Below are 21,707 nucleotides of genomic sequence, written 5' to 3'. Positions count from 1 at the left end.
TAATTCAATTTACCTGTTATAGTAGATTAGAAGCATGGAAACATCCATGTCTGTAAGGTTCGCTCCTCCTGAGCCGTTAGTTCGACTTCCTGCAGCTCCCCGGTCCGTCTCTGAGTGTGTGTTCAAAACGGATAAGCTCCGCCTCCGCCTAACCCCTTTGTAATGTTGACGCAATTTTGGGCCAGTGGTTCTCAACCTGTGGATCGGGACCAGCCAGGGGTCCCCACATGATTTTTTTTTCTGGGGGGGGGGGGGGGGGGTCCCCAGATGACAGTGAAGGGACAATTTAAGTAACCTTTTTAATAAATGAAAAAGTAAAAATAAAAAGACCATTGCTGCATCAAGAGTAATCAACAAACTATACAAAAAAAAAATTGTCAAACATTGGCCAAATTCTCTAATAATATAAGAAAGAGGCAAACAGCCGATCTGCAAGTTGTGAGCTTGTAGATCGGCTGAAGTTGAAGGATAAAATTAATAATGATAATAATAACTGATATTAATGATGATGTTCACATCATGTAAAAACATTTAACATTTTTGTGCCTTTTGTTTTTTAACCTGTTGTTTTTTAACCTGATTTCCAAAAATGTAAAGTGTGCTATAAATAAAATGTATTATTATTATTTTTTTATTATTATTATTACTATTATTATTACTATTATTATGTATACTTTACATTACTGAGAATGTCTGCAGGTGGCACATCTCTGTGCAGTGTCTGAGCTCTGCCGTGTAAAGGGTGAAGAGAAGGGAGGCCAGCACAGTCCCCTGGGGGACTCTTGTGCTGCAGGTCACAGTGTCAGATGTAAAGTCCCTCAACCTGACGTATTGTGGTCTGTCAGTGAGGTAGTCCATGATCCAGGACACAAGGTGTGGGCCAACATGCATGCTGTTCAGTTTGTCTTTCAGAAGGGGAAGGAGGGGGGGGGGGCTGTATGGTGTTAAAGGCGCTTCGAAAATCAAAAAATAATATCCTCACAGCACCACTTTCCTTGTCCAGGTATGTAGTCGAAGCTATTGAGGTCTGAATTAAAATCCCTGTATAAGGTCGCAGGCACCCCAACTTTAAGCTGGTTCCCTAGGCCTAGTAGGCCTAGAGCCTAGGGAAGTTGAATCGCATTCTTATGCTTTCCTCTGGGAAACACGTCCATGTAAGACACTACAAGACCATTCAACCCTAAGACCACTCAAAATGGTCTTAGGGTTTTAGATTCTTAGGACCATAGTGAAAGTGGAGATCTTCGCCATAAAAGTGTCAAAGAAATTAGACACATATCCACGTGTTCGCATGGACAAGCTCTACAACATATCAAAAGATGGGCCCGTAATACATTATCAAGTTAAAGCACGTTGAAGTGAAGCGGTAACACTAGGCCAGGGGTTCTCAAACTTTTTCATACCACGACCCCATATAATAAGGGAAATCTTTTGGCGACCCCAGCAAACCGCCCCCAAAATATCTCGCTAGAACCACATCATTTCTTTATCCGACATAGCGGTGCAGCTGTTGGTAGTAGGCTACTGGTGGTCTCTGGTTGTCTGTAATTGTTGTCTGATGGTAACGTTACGACGCAGTCTAAGTTAAACTCCGTGCGAGGGCTACAGATGAAACCACATGGATCCGCGGTTCTTGTATTTTGTACCCTCTCGCTTACGGACTAAGTAAATCGTTTTGAAGAGCTCAGCTAAATCATCTGTGTCCTCCTGTGTTGTTGCTACGCTGTGTGCATTGTGTGCAGTGTCAGTGTCGTGTCGGGGTGTGTGTGTGTGGTGTCGGGGTGTGTGTGAGAGAGAGAGAGAGAGAGAGGTTTCACGTTGGTCGTGGACGCAGCCCCCCCAAATTATACATGCATGATGTGTATTGAAGCACAGCCTATCGGCATCAGTTGATGCGCGAGACAGGACAAATACACAAACGACTGCCTGGTGTAAAATCCGAGTGAAGGACATCGTCTTTTTTTCCTTCCACTTTGGGTTGCGACCCATAGTTTGAGAATCGCTGCACTAGGCAATTAAGAGCCTAGGTTGTAAACCGTAGGTCTGTGTGGAAGGAAACTTATATTGGGCGAATCGGACACGCACTGATCGAGAATCTGATTTCGGATTCACTCCATGGGCTCCAGAAGGCTAACCCTAACCCAAGGGCAGCTAAGGTTAGGGTTAGCGAAGGTAGGGGGAGGAGGGGAGGGGAGGCGAAGGCATCCCCCCTCCCTCACCCGTCAAAAAAAGAATAAGGCAAATGTCATAGATTCAACATTGAATCAATGTTGGTATTTCAATAATTAAATGGGAGGAGGGGGGAGGGGGAGGAGGGGGTTGCCCCCCCTCCCCCCAACAAGAAAAAAAGAAAAGAAAACGGCAAACTGCATGGATAAAACGTTGAATCAATGTTGTCATTTCAATCATTAAATGGGGGGAGGGGGGGTGTGAGGAGGGGTGTGCCTCCCCCCCTCCCCCCATCAAGAAAAAAGAAAAGAAAAAGGCAAACAGCATAGATTCAATGCTGATTCAATGTTGGCATTTCAATCATTGAATTTGCACCATAGATTCAACGCTGATTCAATGTTGGCATTTCAATCATTGAATTTTGCACTGCAATACAACAGTGATTCAATGTTGAAAAACCATCAGTCTTCAATCGTAACCAAAAATCAACCCTAACGACTATAATTCAACGTTGAATAACCATATTTTGCTATCTGGGTACGCTGGTTAACCGTTGGGGAGTTGGTGTGGTGATGAATGCTGGAGTGGTGGTGGGTGATAATTGGCAGACTGGATGCAGGCAGCGTTCCAGATTGTCAGAGCCAGCTTTCTGCCCCGTGGGGAATTGATCCCCACACCCTGATTGGTTGGCTCTTCTCACACCCCGACCGCCGGTTGGCTGTGGGCTCTGCAGGTCCCATCTATTCAAAAAGCCTCGGTTTGCTCTGACAGCTCTGAGGATCGGCAGATGAAAAAAAATCCAATTCCTCTCTCATCCGCTCTGTAAGCTTTGTTGATACATTCACTTAATTGCCTTCATTAAACATTTGCCTTTAGTAACCGTTTGCCTCGGTTAATTGACTTTGTTTCCGGCAGTTCTATTGTGCTTTGGTTAAAGCTGCTTCTTTTCTTCTTCTCTCTCTTCTACCCCTGGATTTGAACCCGGTTTCCTGACGTGTTTAATAGAGCCTGCCTGCTTGCTCAGGGGATAAATTTACTCTTGACCATTAATTAGGTCAAGATCCTGTGTCTAGGTGAGACATGACCTTTGACACGATCTAAATGTCTCAACAGAAGAGCAGGGAGACAAAATACAACCACCCCAAAAGTTATATTGTGTTCTTGTATTGTATTGTACTCTACCATACAGATTGGATAAAATAAAATGTTATTCATTTAAAAGTTACATAGCTTTAATCGAGTTGTGCGTTTGCCTTGAGTTGGTTTCAGGTAGCCTAGTTATAATTGTTTGTAATCTGTTCGTCCTCGCTTTTATCTTGCACTCTTTTATCCTCGACAAAGGGTCGTAACACTTTCACTTAAAAACATTCAAAAATTAGTAAAGAATAGTCTAAAAATAGTCTCTCTCTACGAGTTACTTTTGAGTGACGCTGTGTGGAATGACAGAATAGGGAATGAATTGGGAAAAAAAGTTCAAACCTTTTTTTCACTGACGAAAACTAAATAAAAACTAAGCTAAAACTGAGATTAAATATAGTGACAATTTCGTCAACAAATAAAAACTAGACTAAAATGTTAGTGAGGGATCTAGTGATCTAGTAGAATCTATGCGCTCAGTTGTTGCACTCTGAAATTTGCAGATCTCCAACATGTCGTGAGCTTGGAGTGTTGTGAGCTTGTAGATCTGCTATTTTCAGCATGCAATCAAGTGTAAAAGCAGTCATTTCGACGTCAAGGCACCGCCAACATACATTTTAGTCGACTGAAATAAACTGTAGATTTAGTCGACTAAAATAAACTGTAGATTTAGTCGACCAAAATAAATAGTAGATTTAGTCGACTAAAATCTTAAGATATTTAGTCGACTAAAACTAGACAAAAACTAAAACATTTCAGATGACCAAAATATGACTTAAACTAAATGGAATTTGATTCAAAAGACTATGACTAAAACTATATCAAAATGTTCTGTCAAAATCAACACTGATATGGAGATACAAGGTGTCTGTCGGACAGCAACGAGTCCTTCACAAAGACTATTATCCTTCATAGCCATGGTGGGTTTATGGTTATTAAGCCATCAGGCCGTATACCTGTTTGGTAAATGTAATTACAGTCACCGCTAAGGGGGCTGTCACTGCCCTTCAGCTGTCACATAATCCACATTTAAAGCACCCTGGCCGGTCAACAGTTATCTCTTAATTATTATCACAACTAACTGCCTTCCTGAACAACATAAGAATAATACAGTACAATCTGCCGGGGTTCATTTGAAAGAAAATCAAAGCAAAATGGGTGTTTTCTGTGACCGCAATTGTTTTTCCTCTGCAGTATAGTGGAAAGTAAATATAAAAAGTACATTTACTTACTGTACTTAAAGGAGGAGTTCACCCAAAAAATGACTTATTTTCCATCAATTGCACACCCTATGAAGCCTTGAATCCATGGATTCTTTTTTGTTTTTGTCGCATTCTTAAGCTAATAATTGGATTCCCGTCTCCTACCGGCTAATGTATCCGGTAGGAGACACAAAGTAGATTATTTGTGTCTCCTACCGGAAATACACACAGTCATCAAATTATTGTCTTAGGAATGCCACAAAAACAAAAATAAATCCATGAAATCAAGGCTTCATGGGGTGTGTAATTGATAGAAAATAAGTAATTTTTTGGGTGAACTCCTCCTTTAAGTAAAATCTTTAGGTATTTTTTACTTTACTGGAGTATTTCCAGCTTTCAATACTTTTACTTCTACTCCGCCACTACAGCTCAGAGGCAAACATTGTACTTTTACTCCACTACAATTATTTGAAGTCTTTAGTTACTAGTTACTTTGTAGATTTTGATTATTATTACAAAACATACATTAACCACTTTATTTCGGCCATTTGAATCGCGACACAATTGTGAGCTTGTAGATCTGCTATTTTCTAAAGATTTGTATACATTTGAAAACGTGTTAAATGGGACATTCTGCATAATGAGCACTTTCTACTTTTGGTACTTTAAGTACATTTTGATACCAATTCTTTTGTACTTAGAATTCTGGATTTTTCCCTTTAACAGAGTATTTCTACATTGCAGTATTGATACTTTTACTTAAGTAAAAAAAACATTGAATCATTTTTCCACCACTGCCTTTGTGTGACTTCAGATTCAGTGTGGATGCCAGATCACAGGTTGCAGATATCAATGCAACCAAGTGTGTAAATTGCATATTACGAGTAGTGCTCAAATCATATCTTGTTTTCCCTCGAATTATGCAACATAATCTATATCTCCATGAGATTGGGGGCTTAGAGATGAAACAAAATGGTATCAAACGGGGGTCCCGTGTCCGAACAAACACACATCAAACTGGGGGTCCACCGTGTAGTGGTCCATCCGGCTTTGTCGAGTGCACAATTATTGGCCCGTGTTCAAAGGGAAGGGAAGCCGGGTGGGGAGGAGGGTGATATTTTTTTCCCTGCACGTACTCCTATACAGGCTGTGGGGACGGGGCGCCTATCAGCAGGGAGTGTTGGGTGGGAGGAGTATAGGACGGAAGAGGCTCTACGTCTTCCCGGTGGGGGCTCCTCACCAGTGGTGGAAAAAGTACTCAAATTCTTTACTTAAGTAAAAGTACCAATACTGTAATATAAAAATACTCTGTTACAAGTAAAAGTCCAGAATTCAAAATTTACTTGAGTAAAAGTACAAAAGTATTGGCATCAAAATGTACTTAAAGTACCAAAAGTACAAGTACTAAATATTTGAAAACAGCAGATCTACAAGCTCACAACGCGTCGCGATGCGACGCGTTGTGAGCTTGTAGATCTGCTATTTTCAAATAGCCTAGGTATAAAATAGGGCTGAAGTGGTTAATGTATTTTTCATTATATCATAATTTATATCTGTAAAGTAACTAGTAACTAAAGTTTTCAAATAAATGTAGTGGAGTAAAAGTACAATATTTGCCTCTGAGATGTAGTGGAGTAGAAGTAAAAGTATTGGAAATTGGAAATACTCAAGTAAAGTACAAATACCTAAAAATGTTACTTAAGTACAGTACTTAAGTAAATGTACTTAGTTACTTTCCACCACTGCTCCTCTCACACACACACACACACACACACACACACACACACACACACACACACACACACACACACACACACACACACACACACACACACAAATGTGTGAGGGGAGGAATTGATATAATGACTACATTGGGGTGAAACAGCTAAACAAACAATTATTATAATAAACTGGGCGGTTGTAACAGTCAGTTGGCATAATTATGCAATGCCAGTTGGTACCACAAGGTGGTGCTTCGTTTTGTTTTGCTGTTCTTCACACACCAGAGTGTGTATAATATTATGTGACGTCAATTCCACTATATTCTCCACTGTATAGTATGTCGGCTCGCAGAGAAAAGGCACTACTGTATGTTCCTGTTGCTAATTAAATGTATTAGTGCCGTGAGACCTGGCTTCATATGGTCGATGTTTACACTATCGGCTGCTAAACAAACCAGCTGTGTTGACGTTATATCAGTGGTCTGTCCATTACCTGGACTGACTGTTGGACCTGTGCTGCTATAGTCTTCTACTCCTGTTCCAACACATTACAGGGTCCTGGATATGAAACAGGCTAAGAACCATTGGCTCAGAGAACATGGTAGCTTAATGGTAAAACACTGTTTCGATGGCTTTTCAAAAACAGCAGATATACAAGCTCATAGCGTGGCAGCTACTTTTTGAAAATTTGTGAAAAATGTGTGCAAATCTTTGAATGAATATATATATATATATATATATATATATATATATATATATATATATATATATATATATATATATATATATATATATATATATATATATATATATATATATAGCACCACTGATATAGCAACATACTGTTAAGATTTATAAAACATTTTTAGATATGCATTTGGCCGCGGACCCCCATCTCAAAATATTTTGTTCCAGGGACCCCCCAGAAGCAAAGATTTGAGTTACAAATGTTCACTTTAAAAATCAATATATTCAAAGATTTCACAATGTAACAAAATGTTCATGATTTTTCAAAAATAGCAGATCTACAAGCTCATAGCGCGGCACTCGGTGCCGTGCTATGAGCTTGTAGATCTGCTATTTTTTAAAAGCCAAAGTATGAAATAATGGTTATAGCAAAAAATTTAAATGACACAGATGCGTTCCCGGACTAAATGGGTTAATGGTAAAACACTGTTTAATGTTTTGAGGCTGGTGTGTGAATGGGTGAATGTAATGCACCATCTATGTAAAGCGCTTTGCATAAAAGAGCTATATAAATGCACCATTTACCATTTACTGTACTGTACTGTACTGTACTGTACTGTATTGTACCTACAGGCATTTTATACAGGCTACATGAGTTGAACTACGCATTACAATGCAGAACATAAAAAGCCATGCAGAGCTGACTGTGTCTTAAAGACGGAAAGACTGCATTATAGTTTCCTTTTGGTGTAAATAATACATGGACATACTGTAGCAGCTGGTGGATATGATGCACTCTACGTCTGACACGGTTTATACTTAAAACATGGACCTAAAGGAGCACTTCACCCATTTTCAGCCTATCTTTCAAGTAATAAAAATAGCCCTATCTATTACAACCTCATCACGACTCGTTGTGAGCTTGTAGTTCTGATTAAAAATATCATTTAATAGTGTGAGAGCTTGTAGATCGGCTATTTGCAAATGGACAAAGTATAAAATAGCACTTAATTGGTTAACGTAGGCCTAAGTTTTCTATTATACTCTATAAATCTAAAAAGTAACTCAACTAAAGCTGTCTTGGCGTTGACTCTGAGATGTAGTGGACAAGTAGAAAAGTACTCACATTTTTACTTAAGTAAAAGTATCGATACTGCAATGTAGAAATACTCAATTACAAGCAAAAGTCCAGAATTCAAAATGTAGTTGAGTAAAAGTACAAAAGTATTGGTGTCAAAATGTGCTTAAAGTACCAAAAGTAAAAGTACTCATTAGGCAGAATATCCTATTTCAAGTTTTCAAATGTATAACAATCTTTTGAAAATAGCAGATCTACAAGCTCAATGCGTCGCATCGTGACACATTGTGAGCTTGTAGATCGGCTATTCGCACCAATAGATCACATCAAATACATACCCTATATACAGTACATCAAAATGTACTGTATATAGGGCTGAAGTGGTTAATGTATGTTTTGTGATAATAATCAAAATCTACAAAGTAACTAGTAACTAAAGTTTTCAAAGTGTAGTGGAATAAAAGTATAATATTTGCCTCTGAGATCTTGTGGTGCAGAAGTAAAAGTACTGAAAACTGGATGTACCCTAGTAAAGTAAAACTACCTAAAAATATTACTTAAGTGCAATACTTGAGTAAATGTACTTAGTTACTTTACAACACCAGTAGAAGTGAAAGCCAAAGCGATGTTCTGAGAACAACTACAGCGCTCTCATCTGAGCCTCTCCCCATCAAGGACGACTAGCGTACGTTGCAGTCAGCCCGGAGGGGGAATCAAACCTGTGGCCCTAACACCGTACAAGGCTTCTGCATTATCCAGTCAGCTAAAGAGCCAGGCTGGCTATAGCAAGCAGTAATGTAACAGCCTATACCTACAGCCTATGCCAAAAACTAAAGTCAAGTAAAAGCACCTCAAAATTATATTTAAGTACAATACCGGAGTAAACGTTTTTCAGCCTCGCATGTAGCCAGTGGTGTAAAGTAACTAAGTACATTTACTCAAGTACCGTACTTAAGTACAATTTTGGGGCACTTCTACAGTGCGGCGCGTTTTGAGCTTGTAGATCTGCTATTTTTGCTATTTTTGAATTGGAATCCAGATTTCTTTGTGCTATTTTTTAATTGGAATCCTGAAAAGTTTTATTTAATTTCAAATGCATTTAGTTATACTTATGTTAACTTTATGAACTTAAATACAAATACATAAAAAAGACAATAGAATTCTAATACTAGTCATAAAGCTACTAACATAGACTGAAGTAATTAAAGCGGGTCATGTTTGCATGTTTGGAATTGTAACAGCTGAAATCAATAATATGTCAGTATTCTGATATTAACCTGCGGGCCTCATTAAGTGAAGGTGGGGGCCGCATGTGAACCCCTGGGCCAGTTGCCCATGTATGTGGCAACCTTTCTCTCTAACACTTAACACTTCATTTGCAGTGTTATAGCACATACTATGTGCTATACAAATGAAGTGTTAAGTGTTAACACATTCACCGCCAAAGTTTATTCATAATAAAATCACCCACTGCCAGGGTTTTTAAACATTTTTTTATAGAAACAATGTGAATTATTTGTCCGTTTATTTTTTAACATTGAAGTGAATGGATTTTTTTTTATTAATTTTTTTGTATCTCCTAATTCGTTAGGGTTAGGGTTATACATTTATACTCAAAAATTAGAGAAACATTTTAGGAATTCAAAAACAGAATAAAAAAAAATAATTAAAAGGGGAGAATTCTCCCCTTTGGCGGTGAGTGTAGAGAGAAAGGTTGGTATCTGTTTAGAGGGAGCAATAACCATCATGTAGTGACATCATCGTGTACTCATTGACAGCTCCAACACGCAGAGTGTCAAAGTACCAGCACAGCTCATAATCTATGCGTGTCAAAAGTTTTCTTTTAAGTGAATCTCATAAAGATGACCTCCTAGCTGACACGACAGCAGCAGCAACTGCAGCTACAAAGAAAATAAGAACGAGAAAGGACGAGGGACGAGTTGTATGCACACGTCGAAAGAAGACGAGAGGATAAAAATAGATGACATGGCTAATAGATACATCATACATAATACACTGTTTCTCAACATAGGGTCCGGGGACCACCAGGGGTCGAAATGGACCCTTTCAGGTTTTTAATACTGCCTTCACACTGACACAAATTTTCAATGGAAGCTATAGTGACATGAAGATACAAAGCTATACAGGCGACCATTCATGTTCAACTTGGTCTGATCGTAAAACCCTGGCCCTTACTTTATTGTTGTCTCCGCCAGGCCGAAAGGCATGGCGGAGACAACATGTTTCAGAGCTGTTCAAAATATATCACTTTTTTTCTCATAGAATTTCAGAAAATATCCAATCTACAAGCTCACAACGCGTCGCAATAGCCGTGGGTTAAAGTGGCTAAACTGATTGAGATGCTGCTATTGTTGCTGCATGGGGACCTCCTGTGAACCCCCTCAGGGACCCCTGGGGGACCCCGGACCACACTTTGAGAACCATGCAGAATGTTGTGCTCCTGGTGCAAAAACAACACAACCATGAGTCACTATGAGTCACGTAGTGCAGACATTCTGCAGTAGTGTGTGTGTGTGTGTGTGTGTGTGTGTGTGTGTGTGTGTGTGTGTGTGTGTGTGTGTGTGTGTGTGTGTGTGTGTGTGTGTGTGTGTGTGTGTGTGTGTGTGTGTGTGTGTGTGTGTGTGTGTGTGTGCGTGCGTGCGTGCGTGCGTGCGTGCGTGTCTGTGCGCGTGCGTGCGGGCGTGCGGGCATGTGGTGGCGTCCTACTGATAAAGCGGGGGGGTCTAGGTGTGTGTGTGTGTGTGTGTGTGTGTGTGTGTGTGTGTGTGTGTGTGTGTGTGTGTGTGTGTGTGTGCGTGCGTGCGTGCGTGCGTGCGTGCGTGCGTGCGTGCGTGCGTGCGTGCGTGCGTGCGTGCGTGCGTGCGTGCGTGCGTGCGTGCGTGCGTGCGTGCGTGCGCGTGCGTGTGTGCGTGCGTGCGTGTGTGTGTGTGTGTGTGTGTGTGTGTGTGTGTGTGTGTAGTGGCGTCCTACTGATAAAGAGGGGGGGGTCTAGGTGTGTGTGTGTGTGTGTGTGTGTGTGTGTGTGTGTGTGTGTGTGTGTGTGGTGTGTGTGTGTGTGTGTGTGTGTGTGTGTGTGTGTGTGTGTGTGTGTGTGTGTGTGTGTGTGTGTGTGTGTGTGTGTGTGTGTGTGTGTGTGTGTGGTGTGTGTGTGTGTGTGTGTGTGTGTGTGTGTGTGGTGGCGTCCTACTGATAAAGAGGGGGGGGGGTCTAGGTGTGCTCACAGTGGAGCATAAAGGAACATCTCCGACGCCGGAGGGGGCCGAGCCGGAGCTGAGCTCACTGTACTTCTTCTTGTCACTCCTTTATTTACAGGGGTTCACCCTGTTTTATCTGTGGAGAACCCCCCCCCCCCTCCCTCCTCCATCTCACATCTGACACAAGCTGGGACCCCCCGCAGGCAAAACACACACACACACACACACACACACACACACACACACACACACACACACACACACACACACACACACACACACACACACACACACACACACACACACACACACACACACACACACACACACACACAGACTAGTATTGACTAGTGCAGAAGAGGCAGAGTGAAAGGTAAGATGAAAGGGAATACATTGCGTATCTTTAGCTTTATGTACTCATCATCATCACCCTATGATCTCCAGTCCTCTGATTCGTTCAACACGTTTTCTTCAGACATGTTAACCTCTTAAGTCCTGGTACATACCTGTCATACCACAAGCGGTGGAAAGAGCAGATATACAAGCTCACGATGCGTCGTGATGCGACACGATGTGAGCTTGGATGTTCACCGTTTTGGAATTGTTTTGAAAAATGCAAGTTGCAAACCATGTACAGTATGCCCACCCAGTTATGCAATTCCCTTTGACCCGCCGTACCTGTCTGTCTGTCTGTCTGTCTGTCTGTCTGTCTGTCTGTCTGTCTGTCTGTCTGTCTGTCTGTCTGTCTGTCTGTCTGTCTGTCTGTCTGTCTGTCTGTCTGTCTGTCTGTCTGTCTGTCTGTCTGTCTGTCTGTCTTTCTGTCTGTCTGTCTGTCTGTCTGTCTGTCTGTCTGTCTGTCTGTCTGTCTGTCTGTCTGTCTGTCTGTCTGTCTGTCTTTCTGTCTGTCTGTCTGTCTGCGACAAACAACAGACTTAGACGGTCCTTTGTGCAGGTAGCTATGAAGATGTACAGTGAGGCACTGGATGGACTCGATGGTCGCTCGGCTCGTTCAACAGACTAATTTGCTCGGAAAACAACAGTTCAGTGACAATATGGAAGCTTTATCTGACATGCTTACTGTGCGTTATCTAGGATTGTCTTCGCCCTGCACTACTGTATGCAAACACTGTTGAGGGTATACTGTATACAGTATAGAATGTAATGTCTTCTTTTTGTACCCCGTTGCATCTACTGTATCTTAACTGCTGTGCTGTCGTTGGCGACTACATTTCCCTCACAGGGTCCATAAAGGCAAGGCCTCACGCATGAGATCTTTGCAGTGGTGGAAAAAGTACTCACATTCTTTACTTAAGTAAAAGTATCGACACACTGCAATATAGAAGTACTCTGTTACGTTAAGTAACAGTCTGTAATTCAAAATGTACTTGAGTAAAAGTACAAAAGTATTGGCATCAAAATGGACTTAAAGTACCAAAAGTAAAAGTACTCATTATGCAGAATGTCCCATTTTAAGTTTTCAAATATAGTATCTTTATTAACACATTGCATGCCAGTCGCGTAGATCTACGCGAACCTATTTAAAGCCGCAGCGTGCCAGTCGCGTAGATCTACGCGAACCGCCGATTCCCATGTTAAGTGCCCCAGGTGCACTTTCCGAATTTTTTTGATCCATTTCCGTTTCCGGTTTCCGGTCGGAAACGGAATTATTCGGGTTCCGGTTTTTTCGATCGTATCCGCTTCCTGTCTGGGATCCTGTTTAAAACTCGATTTTCTCTGGTTGTTGTTTTTCTCCTCGCTGATCACTGTTTACCGTGTATCGGCTGTAGCTTCAAGATGGCGGCACGGATTTGGAAACTGTTTTCGCTGGTTGTTTCTCACGGATCCGCTGTGTGTTTAGAACCAAATGAACGCGCACTTTTAACTTATTTAGCGAGGTCTGTGGCGACATGAAAAAAACTAAAAAACAACAATAAAACGCTGGCACTGGTGAGTACATTATGAGATTAAACTCTGGCATGGAATGTGTTAAAAGGATAATTAGAAGGAAAATAGGAGATCTACAAGCTCACAATGCGTCGCATCGCGACTTATTGTGAGCTTATAGATCGGCTATTTTCAAATGGCCGAAATGTACAGTATATAGGGCTGAAGTGGTTTTGTAGTAACTACTAGCTAAAGTTTCAAATAATTGTAGTGGAGTAAAAGTACAATATTTGCCTCTAAGATGTAGTGGAGTAGAAGTAAAAGTATTGGGAAGTACAAATACCTCAAAAGTACTTGAGTAAATGTACTTAGTTAATTTCCACCACTGGATCTTTGTTAACCCCACCCACCCATACACCAACAGCTTGCCAATGCCAGGGACGATGCCAGCCCGATTAGCACGGCCTCGCTTTGCTCAGAGACATTATGACAGTAACGCATACCGTCGATAACCGTGGCCGTTATTAAACTCTCTACGTCTTTGTTTTGAAACAAACTGACTGGGGGGGGAGAGGCACTTTTGTGAGAGCTTTATTAAATCTCAAAATGTCCCCATAGTCTTCGCAGAATATTGAACCTCGTGTCTGGAGATCCACTATATATCATTCAATGGCACCCTTGGCAGCCGTCCTAGCCAAACCCTAAACTGCGTTCCCAGGCAGCAACAAGACCAGACAAAGAGCCTTTTTTTTTTCGGTAAGCCACTTGTGTGGCTTTGCGTTGCCAGTTTGCTCCCACTTTGGCAGGTAATGGTCATTTTACTGCAACTCCTCTAAATCATTCTCCGATATCAGACGTTACGGAATGAATGTTCTCATGGATCCGATCCAAAGCATAGACTAGAAGCTCGGACGCTGCCCGGCTCTCGTGTAGCTCTGATAAAAACCAGAGAGGTGCGCTCAGCAGGGGGCAAATTTACACGAAGCATGCACTGATAAAGAGTGATTTAACCCATTAAGACCTGAAGCCGATTCTACATGTCTCCTAAATTCCAACAGTTTTCTGAAAAACGTATGTTTCTATATCAGTGGTGCTCCATCTTTTACATGTCAAGGACCCCCGAAATTATATGCTTTTGGCCGCCGACCCCCATCTAAAAATATGTTGTTCCAGGGTAGCCTAGCTGGCATGGCCAGACTGATATCACTGCGTAGATATTAGTAGATATTCGTTTTTTTTAGTAGTAACATTTGCATACTGGGCCCTACACAGGGTTGAAGAGGTTAATGTATGTTTTGTAATAATAATACAAATCTACAAATTAACCAAAAACTCAATATTTGTATGTGGAACGGAAGTAAAAGTATAGAACATTGGAAATACTCCAGTAAAGTTAAAGTACCTCAACATTGTACTTAAAGATGGGGTGCCATGATATTTTTCAACCTGATCATAAGGTATTATTATTATGTAAGAATTTTTTTCAACAAAAAGAAAGTGTACAGTAAGTGTTAAAATGTTGTTTTTATGTAGACACACCCACCAGTTCATTAAGTATACCTGGTTCTCACCTTAGCACCTCCTCCACCACCTTAGCACCACCCACCTGTCCTAGTCCCTCCTCCTCCTCATGCCCACACCTGTTGTGTTATGATAATGAGGGGGAGGGAATGGCTTTGTGATGTCACTACAGCGCTGTTTCTCTATTGGCACGTTTGACCCTCAAGGTTTCAGCCTCCAGGAAGAAACTCCAAATAGTCAGAGAAGACATAAAACACCATAAAAACACCACCGGGGGGCTTAATGAAGTTCTATCAACCTCATAGACACATGAAAAACAGAAAAAGTGCAAAAACATGGCACCAGCTCTTTAAGTACAGTATTTGAGTACATGTACTTAGTTACTTTCCACCACAGTGAGAGAGAGCAGACATTAGCATGTACATGCAACAAGCACTACAGTATCTGCTACCGTCTTTCTGTTTCAAATGGAACAAATTGTAAAACGGAAACGGTTGTCAAAACGAGATACGAGGTTTCTGGCCGACAGTGATGACGTGATGAAGTATACAACGGGGCTTAAAGGGTTAACTGTTAAACACACGCTAACAACGTCTGACTTTGACGTCCCTGCTTGCCTTCGTGATTCAGTTGCATAGCAACACAATTAAGAACTATTCTTGTCTGAGCCCAAAATAAAATGTGTTAAAACACCAACACAAAAAAACAAGAAAATGTTTCCTGTTCTTTTTGTTTGTCTTTAATGTGGAAATACCTGTTTAATATGTGGGTGTTTTTTTGTTTGTCTTTTATGTGACAATGTCTATTTTCTTTTTTGTTTGTGTCTTGTTTTGGCATTCCCTTGCCCATAAGGACAACAATGGAAACAAGCCTTCAGGCTTTTTTTGTCCTTTTATCCTTTTGAATTCATGTTCAATAAAGTGCTCAATCAATCAATCAATCGATCAATCAATCAATCAATCAATCAATCAATCAATCAATCAATCAATCAATCAATCAATCAATCAATCAATCAATCAATCAATCAATCAATCAATCAATCAATGCAATTATCTGAGTTCATTTCCTCCATAACCTGACCAGTAATGGTTCACTTGTCATATCGTTGCTTTAGTAATTATTTTTTAGTACCAAGCTCTTGTTTATACTTGCTCAATATTTCTTAAAAAAAACTTTCAACAAATATTAATGAAAGTGAAAATAGCAGATCTACTGTTAAAGGCAACGCTCACAACACACTGCATCACCAGTCTAGGGCTTAAGCTGTTCATTCATAATGTACTTTGTTAATAATAATCTTTCTTTGAAATGTAGTGTAGTCAAATAATATTTGTCTTGAGTAAATCTACTGTCTACTATCACTGAAAAAAACAACCCACATGCCTGCTGTTATATTCACAGACTAGACATTTCTATGTCATGTCAGCATGACATTGTTCAATAGAGAGGTGACAAACAGAAGGAAGTGGCATTAAGCTCGACAATCCCATTTAAAGTGCTCTTAAAATGTCCCTCCATTTCCTTTGCTTCAGGGACCATGCTGTCACGGTGACAAATGCATGAGTCACATAGCCAGTGGTTCACAAAGTATATACTCAAGTACTGAATATTCAGAAGTACAATTTAGGAGAAAAAAAAAATCAGAAATGATCAGAAATTACTATTTTCTGTATTCTGTATGTCACATCGCGACGCGTAGTGAGCTTGTAGATAGATTATTTCCCATACTTTTGATTGACTTTTGTATGACAAAGTATGGAATTCTTTCTAAAAAAAAGGGGGAAAGATCATAAAAAGTTAAAATATGGATTTCAACTTTTTCATAATGGTTTCTGCCCGACTGTGACGATAATTATGAATTCTGCGGTCCTTGACATGAATATGTTTGAGAACCACTGACTGTCCTAGACCAGTGTTTCCCAAACTGGGGGTCGGGTATCCCCCCCCCCCCCCACACACTTTTGGGATGAAGAGACATCTACACTTCATGGAGTAAATTTTTTTACCGAATTAACCAAATTAACCGAATTAACCGAATTAACCAAATTAACCGAATTAACCAAATTAACCGAATTAACCGAATTAACCAAATTAACCGAATTAACCGAATTAACCGAATTAACCGAATTAACCAAATTAACCGAATTAACCAAATTAACCGAATTAACCGAATTAACCAAATTAACCGAATTAACCAAATTAACCGAATTAACCAAATTAACCGAATTAACCGAATTAACCAAATTAACCGAATTAACCGAATTAACCGAATTAACCGAATGAAGGTATCAAAAACTACGCTTGTGGTATGACAGGTATGTACCAGGGCTTTCTAAAATGCCCTCTGCGTCTCTTACAATTCCAAGCTTGTCAGGGTAGGAGGTTCAGAGTTCAAGTGTGATTATTTTGGGGGGTCACGGCCTGAAAGATTTCGGAACCCCTGTCCTATAGACAATGGAGGACTTGACCCTCGCTTCCCTGATAGCCACAAGGTTGTCTCCAGTGGTGGAAAAAGTACTCAAATTCTTTACTTAAGTAAAAGTACCAATACTGCAATATAAAAATACTCTGTTACAAGTAAAAGTCCAGAATAAAAAAATTACTTGAGTAAAAGTACAAAAGTATTGGCATCAAAATGTACTTAAAGTACCAAAAGTAAAAGTACAACATATTTGAAAATAGCAGATCTACAAGCTCACAACGCGTCGCATCGCGACGCGTTGTGAGCTTGTAGATCGGCTATTTTCAAATAGCCTATGTATAAAATAGGGCTAAAGTGGTTAATGTATGTTTCATTATATCATAGTTTATATCTGAAAAGTAACTAGTAACTAAAGTTTTCAAGTAAATGTAGTGGAGTAAAAGTACAATATTTGCCTCTAAGATGTAGTGGAGTAGAAGTAAAAGTATTGGAAATTGGAAATACTCAAGTAAAGTACACATACCTCAAAATTGTACTTAAGTACAGTACTTAAGTAAATGTACTTAGTTACTTTACACCACTGGTTGTCTCAAAGCATCGTCATCATACTCTGTCATGACCTGGCCTGACTCCGTGTCTCACAGCGTGAGTGGTGGAAAAAGTACTCAAATGTTTTACTTAAGTAAAAGTATGAATACTGCAATGTAGAAATACTCTGTTACAAGTAAAAGTCCGGAAATTCTAAATTTACTTGAGTAAAAGTACAGATGTATTGGAATCAAAATGTAGTTAACCCATTAAGACCTGAGGCGATTCTTAAAAAAAATCTAAATCCTAACAGTTTTTGGGAAGAAAAATAAAAAATCACGATTTTTCAAAAATAGCAGATATACAAGCTCATAGCGCGGCACTCGGTGCCGCGCTATGAGCTTGTATATCTGCTATTTTTGAATAGCCTAAAGAAATCTAAAAGTGACACAGATGCGTCCCAGGTATTAATGGGTTAATGTACCAAAGGTAAAAGTACTAAAATGTTTGCAATTAGCCGATCTACAAGCTCACAACGCGCCGCAATGCGACGCGTTGTGAGCTTGTAGATCGGCTATTTTCAAATAGCCTATGTATAAAATAGGGCTAAAGTGGTTAATGTATGTTGTATAATGTAATCATTCATATCTGCAAAGTAACTAGTAACTAAAGTTTTCAAATAGTGGTAGTGCAGTAAAAGCACAATGTTTGCCTCTGAGATGTAGTGGAGTAAAAGTAAATGTATCTAGACAATTGGAAATACTCCAGTAAAGTAAAAGTACCTCAAAATTGTACTTAAGTACAGCACTTGAGTAAATGTACTTATGCTCGTCTCCGTCCATCCCAGACTGATGGAAGACGTTCAATTAAAGGAGGACAGAAATTAGACTATCAAACTGCCATCTGGAATTACAGCCAGACAGACAGATGAGAGCTGAGACCTATGAGCACATTTTAATTTGTTTCTAATGTTGACACTGACAAAGTCACGGGAAGTCAAGAGAAATCACCATTCAAACCTCTACACCGCTGAGATAATATGACACCGGACTGATTACAGCCGTTGGGCCACTTCCATTTCAACGTGGATGACTGGAGAAAATCACCCCTGTTGGAGAGGGATGAAGGAAGAGTGGAGGACAATATGGGTGTTAATCAAACTAATGGATTCAATTGATTATAAAAGATAGTACATTTTAATCAATCCATTTTTTATTGTTTAATTTTTTTCTATAAAGAATAATGGATCTTTTTTTAATTCTTTAAAAAAACAGGGTACCACAGATAGCAAAAAATAGCAGATCTACAATGCATTGAGAGCTTGTAGATCTACTATACGAAGGGCTCAAGTGGTGAATCAGAGCAATTAGTCAATTAGAAAATACAAAGTGTATTGGAAATTTTTGCATTGATTCATTGGTAGACATGTGAAATATATAGTATAATACAAAAACGTAATTGATTGAATAATCGCTGATGGCGCTATAAAAGGCAGATTCGTGTTTTTACCTATAACTGCACCGTTTCCCCTGCATTTTTTCACATCTGCCTTTTATAGCGCCACCAGGAGGCCGACTTATATAAAACAAATGTACAAAACCTGTTTGATAAGAGCATTTCAGTGCAGTGACCTTCAGCTGTACACATGCTGACACAAACCATTCTCATCTTCATCTCACATTCATATAAAACAGGTCAGATATATACTGTCATATCTTCAACCATCCCAGGATGTAGCTACATTATTATAGACCTACAGTGTAAGATCTCATCTTTGTTTGGAGAAAAGGTGTGAAGATATTCTCATAAATGTATTCATCCAGGTATATCTCCACCCATCTACAGTTACATACCATACATACATACATACATCTGAATTTACATTTCACAGCCCTGAGTCACTTATTCTCCCTGATGTACACAATGCACACAATATACTTAACACTAGAATTGTGATGAATTATACAGCCAAGTAAAACAGAACAAGATTGACTTCTCTCGCCCTACTGGCAGAGATAATTAGAGGAGAGAGAGATGGAGAGACTGAGAGACATGCAGCAACAACAAAAAAAGAAGAAAAAAAAACAGAGAGAGAGAGAGAGAGAGAGAGAGAGAGAGAGAGAGAGAGAGAGAGAGAGGGAAAGCGAGCAACAGATACCTTTCAAGTAATAATTCAATTTCTATCCACGTATTACCTCATATCGCCTCTGTCGGGGTGGGAACCTCGTATCTCCGCAACTGCTGCTCTTCAGGATTCAAATTCAAAAGCTTGAAAAGTAGCAGATCTATAAGCTCGCTTGTAGATCTGCTACTTTTGACGCTTTCGTGTGACGCTGTGGCGTGATCGAGTAGGGGGCGTTCATTTAACCCATTAAGACCGGGAACGAATCTGTGTGTCATTTTTACATTTCTTTGGCTATTCAAAAATAGCTGATATACGAGCTCGTAGCGCGGCACCGAGTGCCGCGCTACAAGCTTGTAGATCTGCTATTTTTTTTTAAATCGTGAAAATATGTGCAACTCTTGGTTCAAATGTCTTCTAAATCCTAACAGTTTTTTGAAAAAACTTATGTTGCTATATCAGTGGTGCTCCAACTTTTCCATGTCAAGGACCCCCAAAATGACATGTTTTTCTCAAAATATTTTGTTCCAGGGACCCCAGAAGCACAGCTTTGAGTTACAATTGTTCGTTTTAAAAAATATATATTCAAAGATTTGCACAAAATGTTCAAGACTTTTCCAAAAAAATAGCAGATATACAAGCTCATAGTGCGGCACTCGGTGCCGCGCTATGAGCTTGTAGATCTGCTATTTTTGTAATAGCCAATGTATAAAATAATGGTTTAAGTGATTACACAGATGCGTTCCCGGTCTTAATGGGTTAAGGAAACAAACAGGAAAAGTCAGAATATGGAGATAAGAGGTTTGTGGCCCACAGTGGGCTCCATTATAATAATTGCAGAGGCTAAATGCAGCGCTCTGAGGCACCTCAGTATTCACATGGAGTCTCTGGGTCTCTGCTAAGAGATTAGAGCTCCACTCATACTTCATAGCACCGCACCGCACCGGCTTTGCCGACATGCATTGTTTGATTGAATTCTAGGGGGGGGGGGGGGGGGGGGCGTGGCACCCTGGTGTGGGTGGCAGCGTATTTGCTAGGGCAGTGGTTCTCAAACAGTGGGTCGGGACCCATCTTTGGGTCGCGGACGCAATTTCTATAGGTCACGTGTAAATGTCAAAACATAAAAAAGAAAAAAAAAATCTCCATGATTTTTTTTCATGAACAAAAAAAAAATGAAAATATAAAAATCAAAGAAATTCCAAAATACATGTTTAAGAAGTAATGAAAACAGCCGATCTACAAGCTTGTAGATCTGCTATTTTCACTAGTTTGGATACCGGTTAAACGTCAAATTTCTCTTTTGGGTCTTGAGCTCAAAAAGTTTGGGAACCGCTGTGCTAGGGCCAGTGATTCTTAAAGTGGGGTCCAGGGACCCCTTAGGGTTCCTTGAGGGGCTTCCACGGGGTCCCCCATAGAGTTATAATACATCTCGAGGGCGGATTGCCCCGCCCCCAGCTATTCATTTCAATGAAATTGCTCAGTGGCGTTTTGAAGCACCTGGAAGTAAGAAATATGGGTTTCATATTGGTTCCATGGGTCCATTCCATTGGTTCCATGGGTCCATCCCATTGGTTCCATGGGTCCATCCCATTGGTTCCATGGGTCGTGAGCAGGCGCAAACGGCAGATGCACGCGCAAAATGCGGAAGTGTTGCAATATCAGATTTGACCAGCAGGCCGCTTCACTGTTCTACCGTGGTTCTGGGGGCTTGGGGTCCCCCCCAACAAATTTTGTAATTTTAACCACTTAAACCCTATTTTATTTTAGTTATTGTCTCCGCCAGGCCGAAGGCATGGCGAGAGAGTATGTTTTACCCCCTGTCCGTCCGTCCGTGTGTCCGTGTGTGTGTCCGTGTGTGTGTCCGTGTGTGTGTCCGTGTGTGTGTCCGTGTGTGTGTCCGTGTGTCCGTCTGTCACCAGCTAATCTCCGGCACCGTTGGCCCGGTCGCTCCGAAACTGTGCACACACACTCCCTGGATGCCAATTCAGAACTTCTGCCTCAAATCTTTCACATGGGCCTGT

This window comes from Gymnoscopelus braueri (genome assembly GCF_963280865.1).
Source record: "Gymnoscopelus braueri genome assembly, chromosome: 1".
Taxonomy (NCBI): domain Eukaryota; kingdom Metazoa; phylum Chordata; class Actinopteri; order Myctophiformes; family Myctophidae; genus Gymnoscopelus; species Gymnoscopelus braueri.
Note: the sequence above shows the minus strand (reverse complement) of the source record.